This window comes from Sceloporus occidentalis, unplaced genomic scaffold (genome assembly GCF_023333645.1).
Source record: "Sceloporus occidentalis isolate IW3139 unplaced genomic scaffold, rSceOcc1.0.p SCAF_1, whole genome shotgun sequence".
NCBI lineage: Eukaryota > Metazoa > Chordata > Lepidosauria > Squamata > Phrynosomatidae > Sceloporus > Sceloporus occidentalis.
Genome location: NW_028316981.1, coordinates 38,330,814 through 38,358,335, shown reverse-complemented (window position 1 = coordinate 38,358,335; position 27,522 = coordinate 38,330,814). Strand labels below are relative to the sequence as shown.

Below are 27,522 nucleotides of genomic sequence, written 5' to 3'. Positions count from 1 at the left end.
ATTTTAATGTTTTAATTTTAACCGTATGATGTTTAATTTCTTTTTTAAGTGGGGGGGGTAGATGTTGAGATATAATTTTGTACGGGGATGTTTTAACCCGCTTCGATTGTTTGATACTACAAAAAAGCGGGGTAAAAAAAATAACAAACTCCAACTCCCAGAATTCCATAGCCTTGAGCCAGGAAGACTTAAAGCGGTGCCAAACTGGATTATTTCTCCAGTGTGGAGGCAGCCAAAGATCACTTGGCAGACTGATGACCCTTTCCTTAATCCCTAGGAGAAGGGACTGTCCTTTTCAAGAGCTTTCTCTTGCACAATAAATGCCCAGAGAGGAACTTTTCTGCAACCTTCACCCAGCTGCTTTCTGGAAACCACTTCCAAGGGGAGGACTTTTTTGTCTCTCTCTCTCTGCCTTTCCTCCAGAGGCTTCTCAAGGGAGCTGGTCCTCCAGAGGGGAGAGGAGGGGGAGGCCCTCGCCCACCCAGAGCCCATGGGAGGGAGGGGGGAAAGAGAGACAAGGTTGTCCTTCGGCTGAACTTTCACCTCTCGAACTCGCCTCCTTTCAGTGGGGAAAAAGGGGGGGGGGGAAGAGGGTGGAAAAAAGAAGAAGAAAAAGAAGAGAAAGAAAAGGGCAGGGAGAGCAAGGGAAAGAGGAAGCCGGCACTTGGCTCGCCAAAGCACTTGCACTTTTGAATGGGTTTCCTCCCCCTCCCAGCAAAGGAGGAGAGGGCTCTTTCTAAGAAATCCCCCAGAACAAGAACACACAGCCCTCCCCCCATTTTCTAGTTTTCTTGACCCCTTACTCTTTCTTTTTCCTATTTCCCCCCAACTATCCTCCCCATTGGTTTGCTGCGCTCCATCCAGCCCCCCTCTTTCCCTCCCTCTCCCCCCAGCCTTTCTTTCCTTGCAACTGTGCTCTCTATCCCCCTCCTTTTTGCAACTGTGATCTTATTCCTTTCCCTCTCTTCCCCTTCTTTTTGCAACTGCGACCTCTTTCCGTCTTCCCCCCTTTTTGTAACTGTGCTCTTTATCCCTTTCCCTCTCTTCCCCCCTTTTGCAACTCCGACCTCTCCCTTTCCTTCTCTTGCCCCCTTTTTCGCAACTGTGATCACTCTTTCCCTACCTCCTTTTCCCCCCAACTGTGATCACTCTCTCTCTCTCTTCCTTATTTTTCCCAGCTGCGATCTCTCTCTCTCTCTCTTTCCCTCTCCCTTTTTTCCAACTGTGATCACTCTCTATCTCTCCCCTTTCTTTCCTTTCCCCCTTCATTCTCCCCCCAACTGCCCCCTCTCTTTCCCTCTTCCCCAATCTTTCTCTTTTTCCCATCTGCGACCTCTCTTTTCCTCTCCCCCTTCTTCTTTTTTTGTTGCCACTGCAATCTCTTTCCCTCTCCGCTTCAGTCTTTCTTTGCAATTGCGATCTCTTTCCCTCTCTTCCCCTTCTCCTTTTGCAACTGCGATCTCTCCCTCTTAATCCCCCCTTCTTCTTCTTCTCCTCCTTCTCCCTTCTTTTTTTTTGCACTGAGCCTTGTTTACCCAGCAGGTGGATGTGACGTCAGGGACTCATAACAGCAAAAAATAACAAAATCTCCCTCCGCGGGGTGTTATTTTTCCTTGCTTGTGTTTTTTTTAAAAAGCCATTTCACTTAATAATAATAATAATAACAAAAAGCAAAGCCAACTCCAAAGTGGGAAACAACACAAGTCTGGAGGAGGCGCAGTGCCTCCATTAGCAAAGGCTTGGGGAGAAAAGAAGGAAGGAGAGAAGAAGGAAAGGCTGGAAGGGGGGTCAGAGTGGGAAAGGAGGACTGTCCTCTCTCTCTCTCTCTCTTTCTTCCTCCCCTTATTTTCCTGCCCTTCCCTGGCTGCTACTGTGTTGCCTGCTGCCTTGGCTTCCTCTTGCCACTGCATCTGGCCTCGCTCCCCTTTTGGAAAGCTAGTCCCCGACTCGGGCGGAGGGCTCTATTGTTGTTTGTTGTGTGGCTGCTGTGTGTTGCACGCTGTGCCTAGTCCTGCATGGATGGGGCTGGCTGGCTAGAGAGAGAGAGAGAGATAGAAAGACTGAGAGAGGCTGAGGCAAGGGAGGAGGGACACACAGACAGAGTCACTCACTCACCCGCCCGAAGTGGGGGGAGCCCCTGAGCTGCCACCGCCACCAGGGCCGTTTCCAGCCGGTGAGTTTGCCATTTCGCCTTTTCTCACCCACTTTCCCCCAGCCTCCTCTGTTTGTTTGTTTGTTTGTTTACCAGCCCTCCTCCTCCTCCTCCGCCCCTCCTTCCTTCATTTCCCACTCCCCGGGTCTTCCTTTCCACGTGCTTCGGGGGTCCCCCCTTCTTTTCCCTGCCTCCCCTTCCCCAGCGTCTGGCATAAAGCACCTCCAAAGCAAGGGGTGTAGGGGGCAAGAAGTAGTAGTACTAGTAATAGGAGTGGGGGCTCCCCCCCCTTTGAGACTCTTTTCTGCATCTGCGACCTCTCTTCCTCTTCTTTACGTCCCAGATTGGCAACTCATTCCCCCCAACACCACTTTTCTCTCCTCCCTCCCTCCCTCCTCCACCTTTCCACGTGCTTCGGGGGGTCCCCCTTCTTTTCCCTGACCAGTGGATAAAGCACTTCCAAAGCAAGGGGTGTGGGGGGGGACAAGTAGTAGTAATAGTAGTGGTGGCTCACCCTCCCCCCCCCCCCTTTTGAGGCTTTATTTGCATCTGCGACCTCTTCCTCTTTTATGTCCCACATTGGCACCTCATTCCCTACCAACACCACTTTTCTCTCTCTCTCTTCTCCTCTCCTTCCCTCCACTCTCTCTTTCTTCCCTTTTCTGTCTCCATTCTCTCTTCCTTCCACTCTTACTCCTTTCCTTCCCTCCCTCCACTCTCTTCCTTCTTTCCCTCCACTTTCTTTCTTGCCTTCCTTCCTTGTTTCCGTCCACTCTCTTCCTTTCTTCCTTGTTTCCCTCCACTCTTCCTTCTTTCCCACCACTTTTTTTCTTTCCTTCTTTCCCTCCACTGTTCCTTGTTTCCCTCCATTCCCTTCCCTCCACTTCCTTCCTTCCCTCCACTCTCTTTTCTTTCTTTCTTTCTTTCCCTCCACTCTCTTCCTTCCTTCCTTCTCCACGCGCTGGACGCCGCACAAGTAGGAAGCAGCCCTTCCTCTCTTGCCTCCAGTATAGAAACATAATATATAGAGAGGTGGATGTGTGTGTGTTTGTGTGTCTGTTGTGTGGGAGAGAGCAAGGGTGGCGGAGAGAAGTCCCTCAGGGAGGAAAAAAGGGGTTCAGGCTCGGCCTGTCGGTGGGTCTTTTGGGGCGAGGAAAGAAAGTCTGAGGCGGGGAGAAGTTTTTCGCCCACTTGAGCAAACAAACTTTCCCCTCTTGGACTTCTTTCTTCTGCCGTCTCTCCTCTCTGCTTCCAGGGCAGTGAGTGAATAGGCCTTTGGGGAGAATGAGAATATCAGAGAGAGGGAAAGAGAGGAGACCCACAGGCACACACTCCCCCCCCCATATACACACCCCTTTCCCACCTTGACGCGTGTTGTGTGCGGTGTTGACTTCCAGGCGTTTCCGACTTAGGGCAAGTTTTCTTGGCCAGTTAGTTCCCTCAGAGAGAGGGTTTTTGCCATTGCCCTGGCCATCCCTTCTTGAGGCCCAGAGAGTGTGACTTGGCCAAGGTCACCCAAAAGGGTTTGTGCATAGTTAACCTTTGGTCTCCAGAGTTGTAGTTCCAACACTCCCTACTACTACTATTACTACTACACAACACTGGCTGGAACTTGCACTCCTCCTCCCCCCCGCCTTTCTCCCATGGACACACAAACGCACCCAGGGGTCACCCTTTTCCACGCAAGGCTTTCCGACATTTCCCTCGCTTTCGGGGGTTTGTGCTTGTTGTGTCTGTGAGAGCGCGCAAACCCCGGAGAAGGACAGGCGGAGAAGCCCGGCATTAAGTCGGAGGGCGGCCCCAGCCCCAGTTGAGGGTGGCCCTCAGTCGGAAAGGGCTGGGATGCTTCACAGCAAGGAGGAGAGTCCACCTCAACCTTAGGAAGGCCCTTCCCGCAAGAGTCCCCCTTCTTTGGAGGCTTTTAAACAGAGGCTGGACGGAGGGCCATTTGTCGGGGCGCTTTGGTTGCGAGTTCCTGCATGGCAGAATGAGGTTGGACTATTAGCCCTTGAGGTCTCTTCCCAACTCTGTAACAACAACAGCAACAAAGTAGTTTGTAAAGTATCCCAACGCCATCCTCACATCGCCCTCCTCCTCCTCCTCTCTGTCCCCACGCCAAAGATGATACCCAACATTTTACATAAGAGAGAGATGTACAAAAGGTGACAACCACACTAAAGACACAGCCCTGAGGTAAAGAGAGAGGGCTTCCCGCGCGCAGGTGGCGAGAGGCTCCAAAGAGGCGCACACACTCGCGGGGAAAAAGAGGGAAACTCGCGCGTGGAAACTTAGTCTAAGCCTTCCCTTCCACAGGGCCGGAAAAGCACAACCAGACATAGACACACAGGTACACAACAACAACAACACGCGCTCCCCCCACCCCACCTGGGCCTCCCCCCCCGAGCCTAAAGCGAACAGCCAAGGTGCACCCAAAGCCACACACAAAAGCCACCCCGTCCGCACACACTCTCTCAGCCTCAGAGGATGGCAAGGGCAAGCCCCCTCTGAAGAGACTTGCCAAGGAAACTTCACAGAGGGTCGCCTTTTAGAGTCTCCAGGAAGTGGCTGGAAGGCACACAACAGCAGCAGCAGCAACAACAACAACGCAGACACACCTTGCCTTTCCTTGGTGCCCCTCCAGACTCCCCCGTGCGCTCCCGCTCTCTCCCGGTGCCTAAGCTAAACTATCTATCCCCAGCCTTGGTTCACACTGCCGGCGGAGGGTCGACTTGGCAAAGTTGGAGGCTCGGGAGGGCGGAGGGGAAAGGGCCCTGGAGGAGGGGACCCACCCGGCGTAGTAGGCACACTCTCTCAGCCTCCCGGGGCCCTTCTCCCGACCCTTCGCCTCCCCCAACCTGCCCCCTACTCAGCAGCAGGGACTTGGCACCCACCCCCTTGTCTCCCCCCACCCCAACCCCAGTTCCCACCCACCCCTTTCCTTTCCCTAAGCCTAAAGGGAAATGGGATCGCCCCTTCCCACCTCCACCCCCCTTTGCCTTGCCCCACATTCTGGCTGCCCCCCCCCACTTCCGACGATCTTGGAGACACGCGTGTACACTTGAACCCAGCCTCTCTCTCTCTCTGAGAAAGAGAGCGAAGGCAGGCGAGGAAGGATCCCCAGCTGTGGAGAGGGAGAGAGAGGGAGGGAGGGAGGGAGGAGTAGATGTGAAAGAAAGAAAGAGAGAGGAAAGAAAGAAAAGAAGGAGAAATTGGGAGTGTGTTTGTGTGTGTGAGTGAGAACCTTAGACCCTGTAACTTGATCGGATTTCCTGACGACCCCCCCCTTCTTCTTCTTCTTCTTCTTCCCAAGGTTTACTCTCCTTACAAGCCCCCTCCGCCTTGTCCGCATCTCTCCCTAAGACACAACCGCACACTTCTCTCCTCCTCCTCCTCCTCCTCCCTCTCCTATAGCCTTCCCCACCCCTTCCCCCAAAAACCTGTTTTGTGGAGACTTGTTGAAAGTACCCTTTTCGCTTTCTTCTCCATTGTTTCTAGAGAGCCCAAAGTTTTGGGGGGTGCTTCTGCCCCGCTGCCTGCCTGCCTGCCGGCCGGAGGGAAGCAGGGAGCCGGCCGGAGAGGGAGAGAGAGAGCCAGCGGCCGCAGCAGCAGCAGCCCCTTGGCTTTTGCTTCAGGAGCTGGGCGGCGCTGACCAGGGCCGGATCAGAGCCTTTTTTTCTGGAGGTAAGTATATAGGAAGAGCAAGGCTGGAGGGGAGGCTGTATTGGAGGGGAGGGGGAGAGACAGCCCCCCACCCAACCCAAGCAAAGCCCTCCCTGGAGAAAAATAGACAGATACAGTGGGTATGTGTCAAGCTTCCAGGTTGCCTCATCTCTGGGCTCAAGGCTTATTTTGGCTTCCTGCAATATGTAGGAGAGGAATAGGAAGGAGTGGAAATAGGCATGAGGAAAATAGAGTTTCATTGTTTGGCTTGATTTTGTTTTTTCAAGCTAAGAAAACCAGAATGAAGTCGAAGGCTTTCATGGCCAGTGTCCATAGGCTTTTTGTGGGTTTTTTGGGCTATGTGGCCATGTTCTGGAAGAGTTAATTCCTGACGTTTCGTCTCTGAAGATGCCAGCCAGAGATGCTGGGGAAAAGTCAGGAATAAACTCTTCCAGAACATGGCCACAAAGCCTGGAAAACCCACAAAAAACTAAGAAAACCAGAGTTCAGGAGTTGACCAAAGACTGTATAAACGCTGTCATAAAAGAGGATGACATTTCTCATCTTCCCTCCCTCTCTCCCTCCCTCCAGTAATCACATCCCACTTGATAACTATTAATTATTTCCAAGTCATTGTGTTCAAATATCGTTGCTGGGCTGGTTACTCTTAAGTGTATTGATTTTTACATTTTCACACTGCCTTCATCTTCGGCGTGGTATAATTCTCCCCCCCCCTTTGCTGCGAAGAGTGCGGAAAGACCCAAAACACAGACACAACAATGACAATAACGAGAGGCCCAATTTGCGCTGGTATCACTCTGGGTGGAAGTAGTGTTGCAGTCGCACCCCGCAAAGACCATTGAAGACAGAAATGGGAGGGAGGGAATAATAATTTCCATCTCTCTGGAGTAATGAGCCCAACATTATCTGTTTATAGCTGGTTCTGAATGCTACATCCTTGTAGAAGGAGAGCTTTACCTTTGCTTTTATGGTGTTTGGAGTCCCCCCCCCCTTGATCACTGAGGAGCAATAATAGGAACAAGATTTGCATAGCATAGGCATTGCCTGGCATATCACACTCCTCAGGCTTCATGTCCTGAGTGGCAACGTTTCCAAAAAAACACTCAACATGCCTGCATTGCATTCACAGTTTAGTCTGTGACAATAATGCCAAATTTTCTTCATCAGACTTCACGGAGCATCAGCAGATCTACCGACGTTTCTGCACCATTGCAGACAACTGTGGGTACACTGGCGATGCGGTTTGCTTTCCTTTTTAATTGCAAGGTACAGGAGGAGGAGGAAAAGGACATGTTTTAAAAAACACATGGTGACTTTGATGAAGTAGAGGAGGCAAGTCTCTCCCAAGCTCTAAAAAGGGGAAATTCAGGAACGGTTTTGAGGAAGGGCTGCAAACCTGTAAAAAGAAGAGTGCAGTTCAGACACTGTTTTAAAAAATGGGAATTCCATTGTCTGCTTTTTAAAAAAATCACTTTAGAGGTGTGCGCAACATAAGTGGGACGTTGGACATGAGTTCCCACTAACTTCTGAATGTGTCAGCTAGAATCTGACTGCAAAAAAAGAAGAAGGTATTTCAGCTTTAACATCTTGCACTGGCAGCATTCTTTCCCTTCAGTCTTTGGATTAGTCATTGTATGGCGGAGGAGAAGGGGTTTCGCTTTTTTTTTAAAGTAAAGTAAACAGCCTCCAACAAGTGAACCTTGACAACCCAGATTAAGGAAGGCAGTCGAGATCAAACGAAGCTGCTGCTGGGCTGTTGTTAGGAGCTGCCTCACTGAAAGATCTGGACTATTCGATCAGTCAGCAAGACTTCTATGTTCACTTATGCAGAAATGGACCATTACAAATACTGATCTTTGTTGTGAAACCTAGGGATAACTTAGAGGAAAAGGCTATCTGTGCTGCTTCAATCCACGTTTTTTAACCTAGTTAACTTAAAGGGAAGGAAGGGATCCACTGGTTTGATGGCTGAGTTGTGTATTCCTGCTGCATTGATGTACAACTTCCTTTTTATCTATGGCACCTTGAAGTGCAGAGAGGGAGCTTTTGATTTCCAAAAGCATATGTAAGAGGGAGAAGAAAAGATAATAAAGTTCAACCCTTCTGTTAGAGATTCTCAGAGCGAACAAAGACATTTAGGGGGCTTCTAGAGGTATTATTCAGCTATGGACTGAATAGTGTCATTGTGATGTAATTTTATGTTGTTCTTTCTGTGGAGTTTAGGATATCAAGAGTATTATATTTTCCTGTAAACTGCAGAGCATACTAATCACCATGATAGTGTTGTGAGTGGGGGTTTTATCTTTAAAACAACAACAACAAAGTTAGTAATTGTATTTTATTCCTCAGGGAACTTAAAACATTTGTCACTGAACTGTTGTTGATTGTGTACAGTTTGAAGGAAGTCACATGAGACAGAATTACAGCACAATTTCAGACAGGTTTACTTAGAAGTAAAATTCACTCTGTTCAGTGAGACGTACTGAACACAGCTCAGTTATAAGGTACTTTATAAAGTGTTTAAATGTGTAACCTTATGCTTCTGCGTACAGACTATAGGACTGCTTCGGAGTCTTGCTTCTGCTGTTTGCTTTATTTTAAATATTGTAAGGTTTCTGTAGTTTGGAAGTATTTCTCTTACTGTTACTTCTGTTTTAACTGAAGGAACTTCAGAAATTTCAAAGACAGAAACTCCTGCATAAAGCCATATAAAACTAAAAAAAAAATTGCAAATACCTATCACTGGTCTTGCTTAAATAAATTTTAAATTAGCATTTCAGATGACAAAAAGCATACATTCCTTTTGAAAGTATATTTTCATAACCATCCAAACACCACACTGCATAGCTTGATTTTTAAAAAATTATTATCGGTGCCTTGATTATTTAATAAAACATATTTATAGTAAACATACACATGCATACAGTTAAGCAATTTATGGCCATATGTAACATTTAAAAAACCCTTTTGCTTAAGAATTTTTTTTTTAAAATCCTGCTTCTCCTGCCCTATCATTTCTACTAATAACTGTTGACAATATTTCATTTCTATACTATAGTAGGAAAATTTAACTCATCCTCTTCTAAGATCTAAATTATGCAAGACTCTTGCAAGGAAAATCTAGCATAGACTGTAGGTGCAAAACCTCCATTTTAACAGGTTTTGTGTAATGCAGGAACATAGTAATCAAGGTGGGCCATAATACAATCACAGAGGTGTCTCACATTGCTTTGTCTCATACAGTAGAAAGGTGAAAAGAATAACAGTAAATAAAGAACTTTTCCCAAACTGAAAGTATTAAAAGTACTGGCATTCTTGTGGTTTGCCTGTTTTCTGAACTGGAAGTTACTGAGAATTTCCACTGAATTTAGTGGGAGATGAACTGCACCCTCTGAATATTCTTTTGTACAAATATATCAGCTTCCACGCAGCACCGTTTAATTCATATGCAAACCACTACATGTGTAGCTCTGTGGAGGATTTTAGCTAATGTGCTTTGTATGTACAGGTACTTTGTGCATAATATGATTTCACAAAATCCGACCAGTTATTTATAGGACACAATAGTGTCGCTGCCTTTAAAATGTTCTGGGAGATGCGCTAATAAAATTTAAATAGATTATAGACTGACAGCAGAATAGTATAAATTTTGTTTACGATTCCTTTGCTTTAAGGTACTTATACTAAAAGAAGCTCCTTTAACCCCAAGATTGAGTGGTATTAAGTGGTGAGAGTAGTCTTCTGAAGTGGCTGCTACTGCCCTTTGCTCTCGTGATAATCTTAAATTACTGTAACTTAATTGCAACTTCAAGGCACTGAGCTGAAATGTTTTTATGCAGCTCACTGAGCATGGGTATATCTGTAACTATACTCCTACTTGTGTGTATGGGTGGGATTTTAAAAAAAGAAAGATCCTAGTATTGAGTTATGAGCCTTTCCCAACTGTTCCAAATTGACGTGTTGCGCTGGTCTAAATTAAACTCCAAGCAACTTTATCTTGATGTCAGAGGAAGCACACACATGTGCGCGCATGCACACACTCACACAGAATCATAGGATCATTAGTCCTTTAAAGAAGACCATAAGATCATTAGAGATGTGTCTTTTTCTCTCTCCTTGTGTACACACACACACACACACATGCACACACACACAAGGTAGCACTAAAAGTTATACAGTAGAATCAATGTCGGGAAGTCTCAGGGTTGGGTTGGTTTTTTTAAAATGGATTGGGCAAATTCTTCATAGCTTCCTGGCAGTATAAACAGCATTTTTCATTTATCTGAATGTCTGATGATACAAACATTGTTGAATCCTCCAGCTAGTGGGAAGAGAGAATTCCAGACCATATCTGTGGTACATCATAGACCACAACACTGTAAAAAGTTATCTTTTCCTTCATCTTGCTTCAGATTATGTTCATTGTGTGAAGCAACAACTTAAAATAAAAATAAAAATGCTGCAAGTGCCATCAAAGGACACAGATAGACATTTAACACATAAGCTGTGGCTCTAGAAAGACAACCAGTGCTGTGTTGTATTCTGCCTCAGTTTGTAGAAATAATATCACAGGCATAGAGCTTAAATATGAATTGCTTTTAAAGTTCCTTTATGTGTCTATTATTACAGGGAATACTTTGTTTTGAAGTTGGGTTTGTTTATTTCTTCTCATCATAGTCCCATGTCTATAGTGTAGTGGCTAAAGCCATATTTCAGGCATTAGCATTTAGCTGATGTGCATCCATTGGATGCCAGGTTCCCTCGTTTTTCTTAATTTGATCCGACAGCCTAGCTGCTTTTGGCCATATGTGCAGTTTTAGTGAGGCCCCAACTCATCCAGTTTCCTGCTTCCGGGACAAGACCTTGAACCCAGTGCCTCTTATCTCCATAGCTATAGGACTGCAGCAGTTCCAGTTGTGATCAGACGGCAGAAGCAATGGACTCACTTGACACTGATTAGGCACTTCTTGGTTTGCACTGCCTTTATCCCCTAATTCCTCATTGCTACCTCATTGGACATGCAATAACATAATTAAGACATGTTGCATGGTAGGAATTAAAGGGAAATGGTTACATGGCATTATCCTGTTTGTGGATTTTGAAAACCATAAGACTCTTCTAGCATATATTCAGCAATTTGTATAAATCCAGATCAAGGCAGGAATATAACTTACAAGCAGCTCTGAGCATGTGAGTAGCCCTAGTAATTTTTAAAAAGATTTATCAATTTAGGTATATTATTGATTGGACTGGTAGTAAAGTTACTGGTAGGTGAGTCATGATATATATTGGTCAACGTTTTTGTGCTGTGTAGGAAAAAATGAGAGAGATGTCTATTTTTTAAGCTGCTAGTGAAAAAGCAATAGGAAAATACTGGAAAAGCCAACCAGAGGGGGTCCCTCCTGACTGTACTTTATGTCTGAAACAGGAGCTGAATTAGGAATTCAGTAGAAGATAATTTTGCAAGGTAATGTTTATAAAATAAAAAATATTGATCTGTAAGAATCAATACAAAAAATAAAATAAAACCTATTTTTTACTTTATACATGTTTTTTTTAAAAAATGGTCCATGTAGTGAGATGTTTTAAAAGGTGACTGAAGACTAGTTTAAGTCAAGGGAGATCTTAATCAAGTTACTTTGACATCCCTAACATGCAGAAGTACACTGCCAACAGTGTGCATCTAAAATACACATATGGACTTCAGAAATAAACTCTGTTTAGGATGTTATCTATATTTTGGTCACTGAGAATTGTTTGCTTACTGCTTATTAACTTATCTAACTAATTTCTAAAAGTGAAAAAAAATAGTTTTAAATGCTGCACAAGAAGAGTGGTAGCAGAACTACATTTCCCTATTTTATTTGTACAGAAGCTCCTAATACCTGGATTGTTGTAAGTGATTTTTCCCCACTGCCAATCTTTCTGTACTGTTTAAAAATATCTCAATTTAGTGCCTTGAAATTGTAATTAAGTTGTAGTAATTTAAGATTATTGCAAGAGTGCAAAGGGCAGCAGACGCTCTTTAGAAGGCTCATCTCAGTGTTTAATATTACTCAGTCATGGGGTTAAAAGAGTTTTCTCAGTGTAAGTACTTAAAGGAGCTGAATCGTAAACAAAATTTATACTACATTCTGACAACTAATAATCTATTTAAATTGCATTAAAGTATGTATGTTAAATTTAATTAAAAGCAGAAGTAGGACTGAGTACCGTAAATATCTTGACAGATCTTTTAAAATGGAATTCATCTCATGAAATATTTACATTATGACTTTTGTGTTGAAATATGTCTAGGAGTTCTCCAACTATTTTTGTTGTTGTTGAACCAAATCACGTCATAGAGCAATTTTCACAGGGAACACTAACAAATGCAAACAATAGCAACAAGAACATGTTATAATATCTCAAGTGTATTTTTCTTTTTTAATAATTTCCCTCTAGATTTTAGCTTTATAGTTGCTCTCAGTTCCATTGTAAATCTTCTTAATAGTAAGAACACAATGTGTTAGATATGTAGTGGAAAATATATGTGTGTTTCTTGAATACTTAATTTTTTAGTTCCACATTTTTCAATCACTTTTTTTTTGCCACCACAGATATACCTGGGCAATACTGTTCTTTTTTGCTTTTCAGATAAAGCATGTTAAAAATAAAAAAAGGAAAAATTCATTTTCAGAAACATTTTTGCTTGTTGACAGCCCTGGTTCTGTTATACTCCCAAGAATAACTGCACTGAGAATTGCAGATGTTGTACTGATGTGAGAAAAAAGGAGATTATTCTAACCATGTATTTTTATCCATTGCTATATGGTATTCAGCTATTTTCCTCAATGTACTATAAACCCATTTAACAAGGACATTTACACAGAAGGACAGTGAGAAATTCAGGTGGCTTGCAATTAGGATATGAGCTGCTGTTGTGTTTAGGCCATTGATTTATCTTTTCCAATGCTGTCATTCTGACTGGCAGCATTTCAGGCACAGTGCTTTCCCAGCCAAGTTACCCTTGTTTAAACTGGGACTTCCAGGGACTTTAACTAGAACTGTACAAGAATTGGCCCATTCTGTCTCCTGTTGCTGTTGCCAACAGTGTTATTAAGGAAATGGGTGGGTTTGACACATTTGCAGGGGATCCTTATTGCATGTTTTTCTAGTGCTTCCATTAGCATCATATCGAGAAACTGGCATTGCAAGGTCTCCAGAGCAGGAACTGTTGCAAAGAGCTCTAACCTGAAAGGATCATAGATGCAGGCTCTCAGGAGCAGGAACTCTATAGTGTGAGAGTGGCAGAAATATGTGCAAAGGTAGGATGCTTGTTTCCAAATTTCAGGGGCATTTCCCACTGTCATACACATAAGCCAGATAAGCCACAATAACTGAATGTAATTGTACATCTGGAAATATTAAGACATACAGCAGCTTATTGCATACTGAAAATGTAATAAAACTGTTTCTGTACTGTGACATTTCAGCCTGAAGGTACATATGTGTACAGCTGCATGTGTAAATGGTTATACACAAATGCACAATCACAAATCTACAATAGGGAAAAGGTTAGGGTACAAACCTTTTCTCAAACATGATTTTCTGTGTTCAGATATGTTTTCTGCATGGGATCCAGTATTCGATTATAGGAGACTCCCCTCCTTCATACTCCAGTAGCATTTTTCTCATGTGATATAGTCCCCTCCACCATCACCCACATTTCAGGTGACTACCTTAAAATTTCCTTCTACTGTACTTTTTATCTTGGTTTTAACTTGCACTTCCTAGTCATTGTCATATTGTTGTTAGGAGTTAGGGTCAAATACCTTTACTTGAAGCTCTAAGGTACAGCTTCCTTCAAAGTTTTCTCCCTCTCCCATATTTTATCAAATGAAGTCATTCATTTAATTGGTAGATTAAGCATATTAACACATCAGTAAATGAAAGTAGTCAGACTTCCCAAGGCATTGTTGGAAAGCCTCTGTGGTTTTATGTGGCCGGACGCACACTATTAGATTTAGATAGTAAGGCCAATGATCTTCATGCGTTTTAAGAGAGACATAAATGGAGAGAACTCAGCTGTAAGTGGAATGTCACGTCTCAATTTTTTAAATATAAAAATGTGATAAATGGTAAAATCATCAGGTAACTTAAATATCCAGACTTTCAATGAGATAAAGCAAGCAAATCTGCCTCTCTGAGGGGAGGAACAGAGGCTTTTGCTTATAAATCCATCCCCACCTTTTACGTCCTTTATATTAACAGTTTTAGTGTCAGTTTGGTCTGGATTTTCTTTGTCTTGTACAGGTTTTGAAAGGATTGTGTGAAAACTGTCCATTTTGCTTGGCGCATATTGAACTCGGCTCCACTTGCCCTTGGGCTGCATGCCACCCCTAAAGCCCTTTTTGTGGCTCCTGACCATCTCCAGTACCCCAATTGAATTTTGGGGCTTGGAAACCATGCCCTATGAGGAGTGGCTTAAGGAGCTTGGTACGTTTAGCCTGAGAAAGAGAAAGCTAAGAGGTGACATGATAGCCATATTTAAATATTTGAAGGGATATCATACTGAAGGTGGAACAAGTTTGTTTTCTGCTGCTCCAGAGACTAACCACATTACTGCACTACACTCTTATAGTGCTGCTATTCCACTTTGGGGCTTGTAGTTCAATGAGGCCTAAGAGCTCTCTGGCTGAGAATTCTAAATGCCCCCTCCCTGAACTTCAAATCCCAGAATGCAACAGGAGGCAGCCAGAGCATTGAAAGTGGGATAGCAGTGCTATAAGAATGCAGTGCGGTAATCTACTAGGACATAGAGCGGTTGATTCAAGCTACAGGAAAAGAAATCCCACCTCAACAATAAAGGAAGAACTTTCTGGCATTAAGAGCTGCTTGACAGTGAAACATGCTGCCTCTGAGAGTGGTGGAGTCTCCTTCTTTGGAGGTTTTTAAACAGAGGCTGAGTGACCATCTGCATGGCAGGTGTTGAACTGGATGGCCCTTGTGGTCTCTTCCAGCTCTGTGATTCTATGATTCTAGTTGGCCTCAACAAAAGTGATGCACCATTATCAGTAGTGGTGTGATGCTCCAGTTCAGCCTGTGAAAATTCACTCCTGCCTTTCCTCATGCAGTTGCCCACTGTTATTTAAAAGATGGAAAGGATGTAACTCTTGCCGAGAGTGGCCTGCTAGGACAAGAAAAACAAGGGAGATATTTAGCTCTGTACCTGGTTCTCTTTGGATTGTGTGTTGTATGGGCCCTTATCCAATGCTAATGTACTTGTTAAAAGCACTAGAACAGAACTAAATCCTTCTTTAATTTTAAAACAGAGAGATCACACTATTCAAAACAGTTTATCTTAGGTAGATGATCATGCCTGAAAAAACCCCTCATGTTTCCCCCCCTCATACGCTTGCATTTTAAGTAAAATTTAAATTGAACTACAGTGCTGGGTATTTTATTTTATGTGATCTCAATCTTGTGTATGTCTATGTAGCACTTGACTTAAAACAGCAGCAGCAAAAATCTTTCAGTTAAGAAGTCTTCAGTACATTCTTATATGTACGCAAAAATAAAAATATGGAGCATATTAAGGGGTGGGGGAAGCAATTGACGGAAACAGTGTGGAAGAAAAGGGATATATTTTTTACTAGATCTTCCATGAAACCCTGAATATCATAGTGTAGATGTTAAATCCCTGCTGAGTTGTTTTTGAAAGGACATTAAGCAATCAACTGCTATTTCTTTAGGAATTAGCACCATATTTATACTGTAAAACAACTGCAGCCTGATCTACCACATTGTTAAGCCTAATTGCTTGGATTTAAGATGATTTACTTTAGTAGATGACTGTAGAATGAGCACTCTCGTTCTGAGCACACTTACCTACTTACCTACTAAACCCCCTTATTTCCAGGTGGATGAGTGTGAGATCACAACAAAATAGTACCCCTAAGCACACATACAAGGAAGACCACTAAATGCACTTGAACTTGTTTCTCAGTAGAAATGCCATAAATGCTCCTCAGCTGCAATCTGATGTGCACTTAACCTTAGAGTAAGTCCCATTGACTCAACAGGTTTACATCTAAGTAGATGTGGCAGGACTTCACTGTAAATCTTAAATTGGATTAAAATTGTTTGGGAGGGTTTACTAGTAAGAGTGAATCAGTATATGGTTGATCTAATTGATCATTTGGTTCCATAATTGTATAACAACTGAAAGCCAAGCACAGTTACAGTAAACCTGTACAAGACATAGGAGAAAATGCTAGCTTTTATGCATGAGAACAGAGAATACATAGAGAATGTTAGTACCATTACCAACAAATAAAAAAAATGTTGAGGTAAAATACTTTTAAAAAGTTTGCTTTCATATATTTGCTTTCTAGACTTCTTTCGTATTTGATTCTGTATCATACTGCTAGACTTCTTTCAAACTTTGTTTTATATATGTCATTTGTTTCTGGAGATTATGAAATTGACTCTCATTATGATCCTAAAAATTGATGCAGTTCCTAGAATGACAGACTTTGACCACTGCAGTAGCACCATAGATCATAGTCTTGCAGTTGGGCAACATCTTGCTATATGTGTGTTTGCCTTCAAGTTACCTATCAACCCCATGGTGACCCCATGTATTTCATAGGATTTTCTTAGGCAAGAAATACGCAGAGGTGGTTTTGCCAGGTCCTTCCTATGAAATATAGCTTACAGCATCTGGTATTCATTTATGATCTCTCATCCAAGTTACCAGGGGTTACCTGGTTATACCCTGCTTAGCTTCAAGATCAGGAAGGATCTGATGTCTTCATGATATTTAAATACTTTGTTAGCTGCCTTTGAGTCAACCTCGACTCATGATGACCCTGTGGATGAGACATCCTCAAGCCCCCATATCCTCCACTGCTCTGCTTAGGTCTTGTTGATCCAGGCTCCCTAATTGAGCCTAGCTGTGTGTTGTGTGGTCTTCCTCTCTTTTCTACTGCCTTCTACCTTTCACAGAATTATTGTCTTTTCTAATTAGTCATGTTTTCTGATGATGTGCACAAAGTATGACAGCCTCAATTTAATCATATTGGCCTCCAAGGAGAGTTCAGGCTTGATTTACATTTGTCTTCTTGGCTGTTTATGGTATTCTCAGGATGTTTCTCCAGCACCTCATCTCAAATGAGCTGATTTTCTTTTTATCCGCTTTCTTCCAGCTCTCACATCTGTACATGGTGATGGGGAATAGTGGCTTGGAGAATTCTAACTTCAGTGCTCAGTCATATATCTTTACTCTTTGGGATCTTGTCTAGTTCTTTTGTCACTGCCCTTCCCATTCCCAGTCTTCTTATTTCTTGACTGCAGTTTCCATTCTGTCCAATGTTTGATCCAAGGTACAAAAAATCTTTAACAATTTAAATTTCCTCATTGTCTAGGTTGAGTTTATGTAGATCCTCCATGGTTATTATTTTTGTTTTCTTTATGTTCAGCAACAAGCCTGCCTTTGCACTTTTCTCCTTGTCTTCTCTTAATAATTGTTCCAAGTCCACAACGTTTTCAGCTAATAGTATGGTTTTCTGTTAGTAGCATAGTGTCATCCACATATCTTAGATTGTTTATGTTCCTTTACTGTTCCTTCTTCTGAGTCTAACCCTGCTCTTTGAATGATATTTTCTGCATACAAGTTGAACAAGTAGGGTGATAATATGCAGCCTTACCTGACTCTCTTGCCAGTTGGAAACCATTCTGTTTATCCATATTCTGTTCTTATTTATTATTATTTTATTTATAGTATTTATACCCCCGCTCTTCAACCCTAAAGGCTCTCAGAGCAGCTTACAATTATTTTTAATTAGACGGTTCCCTGCCCTCAGGCTTACAATTTAAAAAGACATGACACAAAAGGAGAAGGGAATGGTGGTGGGGAAGGGGATCAAGTCTAGTGGTTCTTCTCTCCCTCTGAGGCCTGGACCATGGCAGATGGACTGGAGGGAGGGCCCTTCATATTGCTCTGGCTAGCCCTGATGGCGTTGGACTTGCCTTTTCACTCCCTCCCAGACTTAATGATGTCAGATGGCATGGAGGGACAGCTCTTCTTCTTCAGACTAGGCCTGATGGTATTGGGTCTGCCTTTTCACTCCCTCCCAGGCTGGATGACGACAGATGCCATCAGTTGCCTAACAATTGCCTCTTGTCCTAAGGACAGATTTATCAGGATTATCAAATGTATTGGCACTCCCAAGTCTTTAAGAGCCCTCTATAGCTTTTCACGATGTATGCAGTCAAAGACTTTGCTATACTCTATAAAGCTCATGCTGATCTTCTTTTGGAATTTCTTGGTGTGCTCCTTTAACAATCGTATGTTTGCTATGTAGTCCCTAGTGCTTCTTCTTTTCCTGAACCATGCATGTACAAATGGAATCTGTGTTGCAGGATTTTAAGCATAATTTTGCTTGTGTGGGAAATTAATGCTATGATCCTATAATTGCTGAAGTCTTTTGTGTCTCCTTTTTTGTAGATGGGGATGAATATTGAACATTTTCAGTCTGTTGGCTGCCATTTTGTTTTCCATATTTGTTGGCATATTTTTGTTAACACTGTAATTTATTCTGTCTATCTGGATTGTATCAGTTCAGTTGGAATATCATCTGTTCCTGTTGATTTATTCTTCCCAATTTCTCTTATCAAAGTAAAAGCATTGTTATTTACAGCCAATTTGGTGGTGATGTTGTGTGCCTTCAAGTCGTTTCTGACTTGTGGTGACCCTAAGGCAAACCTATCATAGGGTTTTCTTGGCAAGCTTCTTTGAAGGGGTTTTGCCATTGCCATCCTCTGAGGATAAGAGAGGGTTACTGGCCCAGGGTCAACCAATGGGTTTCCATGGGCGAGTGGGGCTTCAAACCCTGGTCTCCAGAGTTACCGTCCAACAGTCAAACCACTACACCATACTCACAGCCAGTATCCAGTTGTGAAATATGTGAGTTATTCTTCAAGGGCCAGCAGTGTAGCAGCCTGATAGATATAGTTGAAGGTATATATATATATGGGAAGATTTTTACTAAGTGATAAAAGTTGGGAGGGTAGAACTTATGGGTTCTGTTAGTGTGAGAGTATGTAATAAGCTGCTGAAGAGTTTACTTTGTTACTCATAAAGTTTACTGATTAGATCAGAACGTTGGTGTTACAAATAATACACTTCTTAGGGCACAGTTCATTGTATGAGAGTCAGGGGAATTCCCTACTCAAATAAATAGGTTTGCGACACTGTATTTTACCAGAGGAGGAGGAGGAGGAACTTCTAGAGATAGTGACTGAGATCCTTTGCATGAGAGCATAACACTCTGCTGGTTTAAGGAACATTGGGTATATACTGTCTATGCAGAATTGTGGTCTTCATTGCTAGTCTTTGAGGACATCCTTGAACACAAAATACTATGGAAAAGGTGAGTTAGGAAATTGATGTGCCTTTTTTGACAGGTAATTTCTCAAGATATCATTCTCATAGTCTTGTGGTTCTAGGGACCCCCATGAAGCCTGGCACTGAAGCAATAGGTATCTCTGGATAGAGGCAGCGTTAGCTGGGGAGCACATACCAGCTTTTTCTCTCACTGCCAGTAGATCATCCTTGTTTCCACTGCTGGTTGTTCAAGGAGACCTTGACACTCCTTTTCACGAGCAGCAAAGAGATTGTACCAGTGTATTGTCCACATAGAATCTATGCCAAAGGTATAGGCTAATGTCAGTCTATTGCAGGAAGCCTCTTCATTTCAATGATTTATGTGTTGGGGCAAAGCCTCTTAAGAGCTCCTTGTGAAGAGGAAGAGGAGCAAAATATCAAGGAGAGGAAGACCCATGTATGACCCCTTGTCCTTGCAGGAAAGGCAGGAAATAAAGGCAAACAATAATAACTCACAGAACTAGTAGTAAAATAAGGGAGCTGTGAGGAATTATTTCTGAGGTGTTTAGACTCAATTATTGCTCTTGTTAAGAACAAGTATGGTATGATGGTTTGAGTGCTGGACTATGACTCTGGAAACCAGGATTCAATCCTGCTCAGCCATGGAAACCCACTGGGCAACCTTGGGCAAGTCACACATTCTCAGCCTCAGAGGAAGGCAAAGGCAAATCCTTTCTGAACAATTCTTGCCCAGAAGACACCGTAATAGCTTCACATTGGGATTGCCATAAATAAAAAATGATTTGAAGGCATACAGCATTAGCAGCAGTAGCAACAACAACAACATTATTGTTTTAAAAACTCATAGCTTGAATCCTGTTGGCACTTCCAACTAGAATAGACTGAATGAACCAGTTATTTATTGCGAGTCAACACTAACTTAATCTCATGGGTTTACTCTAGTTAGGACTACTGATAGGATTCAGGAACTGATGTTGAGTTAACTTGTTATTAGTTGGGTTTTTGGCACTTACTGTGATAATTGTGATACAGAGCTAAAAACTGAAGCATTACTAACAAAGATTAACAGGTTGGATGCAGGCATACCTTTGATTATTGGGGAAAAAACAGGGCATGTTAGTTGTATTGAACTTAATTTCCATGAATTTCATTGGATTTACTCATAAGAATAACTGAGTCTAGATCTAATCCATTAGAAATAAATATTACTAGAAATTAAAGTTCATCTTGAATGGTATGCATTATGCCAAACAGAGCATATAACACAATTGCAAAAATTAAGTTGTACTAGTGTTGAATTATGATAGTGTAACAGTCAGCTTCTATAAGGGAGCGTTTTAGACAATTGAATGAAAAAGATACTTTTGATTTTGGTATGTACTCATTTCTTCAGGCCAGTGAGATGGTGTATAGGACAGTACCTGTACTATAGAACTTAATTTTCCTTGGATGACAGAGCACTGGACACTTATGGAGTCTTTGTAATATTTCCTTTATTTACAGACATATGAACAGATTTGAGTAGATCAAATTACACTTCTGGAAGCAGACAGTACAGTCCCCAGCCCTGCCTTGTATTTCTAAAGAATATTACTTCACCCTGTAACACACACACACACACACACACACACACACACACACACACACAATTAATTTATACCCCATCTAACTCCCTGCACAGGATCAAAAGCAGCTTACATTCATTTTAAACAAGATACTCCTAAAACAAAGCTATTCGTTCACAAAAAAGCCGAAGACACCACAATTCTGTTAAAAGCATAATTTTAAAACAGTTGAAACATATTTAAAACATGATAAAAACAAAATAAAAGCACAGGCCCATTAAAAGCCCCTTTTGCCACTCACTACCACCTCTCTTCTTGCTCTTCTAGTCAAAAACTACAGAGCTGTTTTGTCATATCCCCGACTCTCAGATCCCAACCATAGAGATGAAACCAGGAAAATACCAGGCTGAGAAAACAGGCTGAGCATTAGAAAAGGTTAATAATCCCTGAACACCCTCATGATGGATATTTATACTGTTGTCTTCAATGTATCATTATAGTCAGTTGGATGAAGGTTAAGATTTTACTAGAGACAGGGATTGGAATAATATGGTGCCCCAGATGTTATTAGGTTGCAAGTCCCAGCAGTTCTAGCCAGTGTAGACAATAGTAAAACGTGCTGGGAATCACCTGGAGGTTGCACACTTCCCTCCTGTACCAGAGTATATTCTGCATATTATTATAGGAAGTCAGGGGAAATATCTGTGAAAAAATAATCTTCAGATGTAGTTGTTTATATAACTAGTCTTTTTATAAATATTTTTTGGCCTCTGAGTAAGTCTTTAGACTGGAGATTAGCAAATGTGTTATGTGAAGAGGCTACTTTCCAGCCAAGTACATAAAGCTGACCTTTTTTTAAAAAATGGGTAAATATTAAAAATAGTTCAACATATGTAAATACTATTTCATTAGATATTGCGAAAATCCTTTCTAGCTGAAGACAACCCCATCAAAAGAAAAAATATTTTATTTGCCTCACATTTAAATTGTGAGCATCCTCCTGTCTGTCCCTTCTGGTTGCTCCAGTGGCTTTCATGCCTGTATGACCCACTCTTCACACACCTTGCATGTGAAACACTATGGTGTCTGTTAGCCACGCCAGGTGAGGAAAGAACACCCTGTCCCACTCCTCTCTCCATAACTGTCATCTTCCAGCCTATGAGGGAGTTGACCAGGCAGGCCTAGCTCCACCAGGGCTAGCCTGAAGAAGAAGAGCCCTCCCTCCAGTCCATCTGCCTTGGTCCAGGCCTCAGAGGGAGAGAAGAATGCTGGACCTGATCCCCTTCCCCACCACCGTTCCCTTCTCCTTTTGTGTCGTGTCTTTTTAGATTGTAAGCCTGAGGGCAGGGAACCGTCTATTATCCCCCTCTGTTGTAAGCCGCCTGGATTCCCAGTGATTGGGCGGCATATAAATAAATCCTATTATTATTATTATTATTATTATTATTATTATTAGTCTCTCAGCTTCCTCCTTCAGCTGACCTTTTGATGCATGAGGGAAAAGGAGAGATGAAAAGCACAAAAAGGTGCTCTGATGGGGAGGTGTTGCTACATTGGGGGGGGGGGGGCAAATGAGGATATTACCCTCTGAATAAAAATCCACCCCCTGAAGGTTTCCTTGGGTCTCCATATTTCTAGCATTGCAGTAACTTAAAACCTAAGTTGAGCATTTAAAAATACAGTTTCTGACTATATATATATATATATATATAGAAAGAGAGAGAGAGAGAGAGAGAGAGAGAGGCAAAGTTGCCAAGGGAATACACTCACAGGAAATATGACTTCTAGGCTACCTGCAATTTGCACTGTGATTTGCAGTGGCCTGGTAACGGTTTTAATGATGCATCACATTGCCGATATTCAGCAGTGTGTTTTCTAAAAATTATTTTTCATGGCGGGGCTTGAAGGGCTGCAAAAAAGGAGGTTGATGGGCTCCATGCTGCCAATATATTTACAATATATAAGGCTGACATGAATTGGGCTTTTTTACAGGTAAACATTGGAAACAGTTTCTAGCTTCTTAAGATGTATAATTTGTTTTTTAATTTCCATATAGTCCTCAAAGCCAACAAAGGGGTGGTACAGACTATATCTGGTCTTTCTGTGGCTAGGGTGCCCTTTCTGCAACTCAAAAAAGGCCAGTTTTTGTGGCTTTTTTTGCACTGTGGAAAGGCCAGATTGGGGCTGTGGTTTGTAGTTGCTGTGGCCCTGATCCGGGATGGCTGCACTCCAAAGGGGCGGTCTGTTGAGCCCTATTGTTAATAAAATGCTACAGGTTGAGACTCCCTTGTCTGGAATTCTGAAAACTGAAATATTCCACAATCATCTACATGAGTGGCTGAGATAGTGACACCTTTGCTTTCTGATGGTTCAGTGTACACAAACTTTGTTTCATGCACAAAATTATTTAAAATGATGTGTACAAAATTACCTTCAGGCTATGTATAAACAAAACAAATGAATTTAATGTTAGGCTTGGGTCCCACCTCTAAGATATTTTATTATGTATATGCAAATATTCCAAAATCTGAAAAACTACAAAATCCAAAATGCTTCTGGTCCCATGCATTTTAGATAAGGGAGACTCAACTTGTAATTTGAGTCTGCAAACCAAGTCTTATTAGGAATGTCATAGGGAGCTGTGTATATTTCACTTGGAGAAGAGAAGATTGAATGGTGATGTGATAATCCTTTTTAAATACCTGAAAGGATGTCATGTAGAAGATGAAATCAGCTTGTTTTCTGCTGCTTCAGAAATCAGCTTGTGTTCTGTTCCACCTCAACATTAGGAAGAACTTCCTGATAGTAAGAGTTGTGTGGCAATAAAACAAACTCCCTCGGAAGGTGCTGTCTACTACTTTGGAGGTTTTTAAATAGAGGCTGGATGGCCATCTGTTGGGGATGCTTTGACTGTGTGTTCCTGCAAGGCAGGGTTTGGACTGGATGGCCCTCATCGTCTCTTCCAACTCTATGATTCTGATTGGATTTCAGTGACAAGGAAAGAGATTCCATCTCTACATTAGTGAGAATATCTGAAGTATAAAAACTGTTTGACAGTGTATGTGATGGACTCCCCTTCTTTGAAAGTCTTTACACAGAGGTTGGATGCCAGTCTTTTAGGAATGCTTTAGCTGTATATTTTCACACAGCAGAGCCCTACAGGTACCTTTCAACTCTGTATTTTTTGGGGATTTTTGCTCCCTTAAGTGCCTTTCTTGGTCTTTCTAAGGTTATAGCCAGACCTAACTTGTATGTAGCTACTAGTCCTTCTTCTTGGTGGCCATTGTTTGGATGTGAATGTAAAAAAAATAGTTGTAATTCAAGTCTTGGTTGTGTGGGCAAGACATCTTTTTAATACATGGGCAGCTGGCATTGGAAGGTGTGGTTATCAGGTACACTCTCACTCACCTGCCATGTGTTTGTTTTATGCTTGTGCGATTACCCCCCTCAAACTAATCAAAGGTGCTTAAACTCTGGGGAGTTTCCAGTTAGATTTTATGATCTAAATCCAATCGCTAGTCACAACTAGAGTCTGTCCATTGAATCAATATAATTTACATGAACGTTACCAGATCTCTGTTGATTCAATAGATCTGTTATAATTGGAAATAAGACCTAAAAAAATTGAGGAAGATCGGGTTTTTAAGAGCATGCATGATTGACATGAATCATATGAATATCAATAGAAATTGCTTCTTATAAACATTTCTAAGATCCGTAAGTTGCTCACTAAAATGTTATGGTAGAAGAATTGAGACTGAAATTGGGTATTGGTATATGACTAAACTGATAACTAGTATATTTATTCTTTTATTCTTGTCAGACCATGTAAGTTCTTTGAATAGAGTTTGTGAAACTTAAACTTGGAGGTTTCTGATTATGACTATACCGTTTTTATAAAAGAAAAACAACAACCAATAATCAACTTATTAAAATGACACAGTAATAATTTCTCTTGCAGTTCAGTTATTCTTTAAGGGCTTCAGGGAAGCAAACTGAAAATATTTGGCAACTGGCTTTTGGAGTGATACTAGTTTTTCAGTATTATAGCTTGCTTAGATTAGGGGTTTTACAAATTTGTTAAGTTTTGGAAATGGTATGTTTAATGTTTGAAAGATAAAAACATTTGGCATTTAAAAATAACCTGAACTAGCATAATGCTAATGCTTTGCACAAAACTTTGGTAAAATAAATTATGGTATATAGATGCATATCTTGAGTCATATTTTTTTTAGTGTACCTATTGAGAGTAAGTAGTGTATGTGGCAGGAACTTTCTTCCAAACAGCTGATCTCTCAAAATACAATTCTTTCAAGTTCCAAGATTTTGATGAGAACTGGTGATACATATTTAGTTTTTTTTTGCATGTTCTGTAGATTATGCTCACAAATTAGTACTCAAAATTGAAGTATATTTCATACAACTTTAGCTTGTTAATTTAGCTTTGAATTATGTTTTAAACATATTCTTTGAGTTAAAAAACCATATGCTGGCGAATCTAAGGATTTATTTTAATTGATTGTATACAGATTGAGTGCAATAAATCTTTGTAGAAAAGCTTTATTCACTGATTTAATGGCTGGTTGAGTTTTGATAAGTGCTCCGTATTTGTTTGCGAATTTCCCCTTCACAAAAGAGGATGTTGGTACCTGTGGCCATATTGCACTGAGAAAGTCTGCAAAAGTTCCACTGAAATGTATAGTGGAACTTATTCAGAGTCGCACAGGAGGTTTTAGTTTTTCCTATTTTAGCGTTTTTAGGGATGCTCTTTGATAACCAGCTTGGTGAGAGGTAGAAATGTGCAATAGCTAATCCAAGCTAAATGGGGGAGAAAAAGGTAGATATAAGTTTCAGATGCTGTTCTCAAAGTTGCTGCATAAGCTGAAGTTTATGCACTGTGATAATGCTAATGACCGTCAGAATCAATGATGCATGGCTAGAGGAAATCAGTGGTATAATCGCAGAAACTTATCAGGCTTTTTGTCATTAAATATTAGTGATAAATAATGCACTTCACTTTGTGTAGATAGAACATATTTAATTCTGATTGTACAGCTCTTCAATTTAATAAGGGTCATGGCTGAATAAAATGCTAATGTTTAGTCACATTAAAAAAAGGAATCTGTTACCCTCAACAGCGTTAAAAAAAAATAAAAATCTCAAGACGTTTGCCTGACCGGCAGCTGAATTCTAGGCATCTCTATTTCATTCAGTTTCATTTTTTTTTGTTCTCTCCATACAACATAGCTGTATAATCAAATCTATGTGATAGGACAAGATTTATTTGAATAGTTTATGCACCCAGTTTCTAGTTCTAAATCTGTACGTGGTGTTGTAAAGAAGCATCTTAAGCAGATATTTACAGCTGGTTTTAGACCCTGATGTGACTGTAGATACGTAGTGCTGGAGAGACATCTTGTTCCGTGAATAATGCAATAGTGATATGTTTGTGGACTAACCCTGCTGTTTATTCATTTATTTATGCATACCACTTCTTAGCTGTTCAATAACAAAAGTTTTAATTTATTTATATATGCCATTATTACGAGTTGCCCAGGAACAAAAGTTGACTCATTGATATACAGGTTATACTTCAGTAAAAAAAATTCAAATAAATTAAAGCACCAAACTGAACTAAATAAAGTTGCATCACCCATCTGTTCATTTTGTATCAGTTCACAATCACAGTAATTTATGAATGATTCATGATATTCAAACTATCTAAGCAACCTTGGAGAAGAAGAAAGAACATAGTTGTGTCAATTCAGTGAAAAGGCCTCTAACATTTTTTTTATGTTCAAGATATATGTAATGAAGTGACTGTGAATATTACTTATTAGATGCAAGTAATCAGGAAATTTATCAAATACAATACAGGCAATCAGGTATGAATTTATTTTATTAAGTTATTTATTTTATATCTTGCTTTCTCCCAGTATGGGACTCAAGGCAGTATGTCTCAAATTTGTAGGAAAATATTATTACATAAATTTTAAAATTACCAATTACTGTGTGCCTTCAAGTCTTTTCTAACTTATGGTGATCCTAAGGCAAACCAATTTTAATGTTTTCTTGGCAAGATTTTTGAGAGGGAGTTTGCCTTTGCATTCCTCTGAAATTGAGGAAATGTGGCTTTTCCAAGGTCATCCAGTGGGTTTCCATGACCAAGTGGGGAGCCATAGTCCAGTGTGCAAACCATGACACCATACAGGCTCTCAAAGCTAGTAGATTTTTACAAAAATACAGTAAGACTTCTGTTCACTTGTTTCTGTCATAGCATGAGCAGAAAAATTTGCCTGCATTAGAACTAGCTGCTAAATATCTAAATTCTGCTATGCTTCATTTGTTTTTCCATGTTTTCCATCTTTAGAATGTGTCGGGGGGGGGGGGGTTACATGAAACTACACAAAAGCAGAATGCAGATCACTGCAAAGGAAAGTAAGACAAGTTTTCAGAGGTACATTGTAGGTTTTTAACTTGGATCTTATTTGAAATTATCAAATGCCAGAAGGGCAGTTCAACACAAGAATTATTAGGCAGATTTTTAGTGTAAAATAGTATGGAATAAATACAAACCTCCAGGTTTGACCATATAACGCCTATTCTGAAAGATCTCCGCTGGCTGCCTATTCGCTTCCGAGCACAATACAAGGTGTTGGTTATTACCTATAAAGCCCTATATGGCTTGGGCCCGAGTTACTTGAGGGGCCGCATCTCCCTGCACACTCAGGACG

The 27,522-nt window shown here is 41.3% G+C and overlaps 1 protein-coding gene across 3 annotated transcripts in view; it reads left to right on the top strand.

Annotated features, from left to right (window-relative positions):
* The first annotated feature begins 1,821 nt into the window (after window positions 1-1,821).
* FOXP1 (forkhead box P1) overlaps window positions 1,822-27,522 on the top strand; it is a 699,809-nt gene continuing 674,108 nt past the window's right edge. For all 3 annotated transcript variants that reach the window (XM_089519524.1, XM_089519514.1, XM_089519475.1), the window contains exons 1-2: window positions 1,822-2,173; window positions 5,648-5,833. The gene's annotated coding sequence lies outside the window, so the exon portion shown is untranslated. The remainder of the gene's footprint in view (window positions 2,174-5,647; window positions 5,834-27,522) is intronic.